This window comes from Chrysochloris asiatica, unplaced genomic scaffold (genome assembly GCF_000296735.1).
Source record: "Chrysochloris asiatica unplaced genomic scaffold, ChrAsi1.0 scaffold00023, whole genome shotgun sequence".
Taxonomy (NCBI): Eukaryota; Metazoa; Chordata; class Mammalia; order Afrosoricida; family Chrysochloridae; genus Chrysochloris; species Chrysochloris asiatica.
Genome location: NW_006408541.1, coordinates 20,339,576 through 20,340,864, shown reverse-complemented (window position 1 = coordinate 20,340,864; position 1,289 = coordinate 20,339,576).

Sequence of the window (1,289 nt, the reverse complement as noted above, 5' to 3'; positions counted from 1 at the left end):
AAAAAATTATGTTAAAGGTGCAGATACTGAGCCTCAGAGATGTTAAGTAACTTGTCCATACTTGCTGAACAGGTGAGGATTTAAATCCTTTCTAATTTTATAATTTGAGTCTCTAACTCCTACACTGAAGTAAAATGAAAAAACAAAAAAGTCATAAGACAACAAAAAGAGTATTCCCCCATTGCACTCTTGACCCTATTCCTAACACTATGCCAACACTTGTGTAAATCTTAGCTGTTAATAGTATTCTTTTCCCCCTCAAACTGTAGTGGATTGAACTTATCAAAGAAAGAGATATTGCAGAGGTTAAACTCTTGGAAAAGCACATCTTTGCCTTTGAACAGTTTAAGAAGGTCTTTTGCAGCAGATTTTCTTAAGGCAATGCATTATTTGATTCCTTGACTGCTGCTTCCATTTGTGTTGCGGATCCAAGCACAATGAAATCTTTGATAACTTCAATCTTTTCTCCATTTATCATGATGTTATTTGTAAATGGTCCAGGTGTGAAAGTTTTGTTTTCTTTACATTGAAGTGCAATCCATACTGAAGATTGTAGTCTTTGATTTTCATCAGTAAGTATCTTAAGTCCTCTTGGCTTTCTTCAAGCAAGGTTGTATCATTTGCAAATCATAGTTTGATAATGAGTCTTCCTCCAATTCTGATGCCATGTTCTTCATATAATCCAGTTTCTTGGATTATTTGCTTAGCATAGTGATTGAATAAGTATGATGAAAATGTACAACCTTGGCTCATACTTTCCCCAATTTTAAACCATTCAGTATCCCCTTTTTCTGTTTGAATGACTGCCTCTTGGTCTATGTACAGGTTAGTCATGAGCACAATTTTGTGGACTAGCTTAGAGTTACTTGGGTGAGTTTAGGATCATAACTTGAACCATAATTTAGTGACATTACAGGGTTTATATGAGAAGGAACTTTGACCCAGCAAAGTCCCCAGCAATGGGGTAGGCAATTGCTAGAGGCAGTGTGTTCCCTGTCTTCTAAAGCATGTTAGTGGAAGACAGGAGATCACTTGACCAGGGCTCTTGGGAAGTGAGGGGTACTAGGGAGTGTTTCAGATTCCTAAACAGATTGTACCGAGGGTGTTTGCATTGATTGTTCCATCTGCTTGGCAAGTTTCTCAAATGGCTTACTGTCTCATTCTTCAGGTCCCAACCTTAATGTCACCTCCTCAAAGAGGTCTCCTTGACCACATCTCAAAATAGCTTTCTCCTTGCCCACATAAGTTTCAGAGACTCATGTGACTTCTCCGTAGCATTTTCACCACTT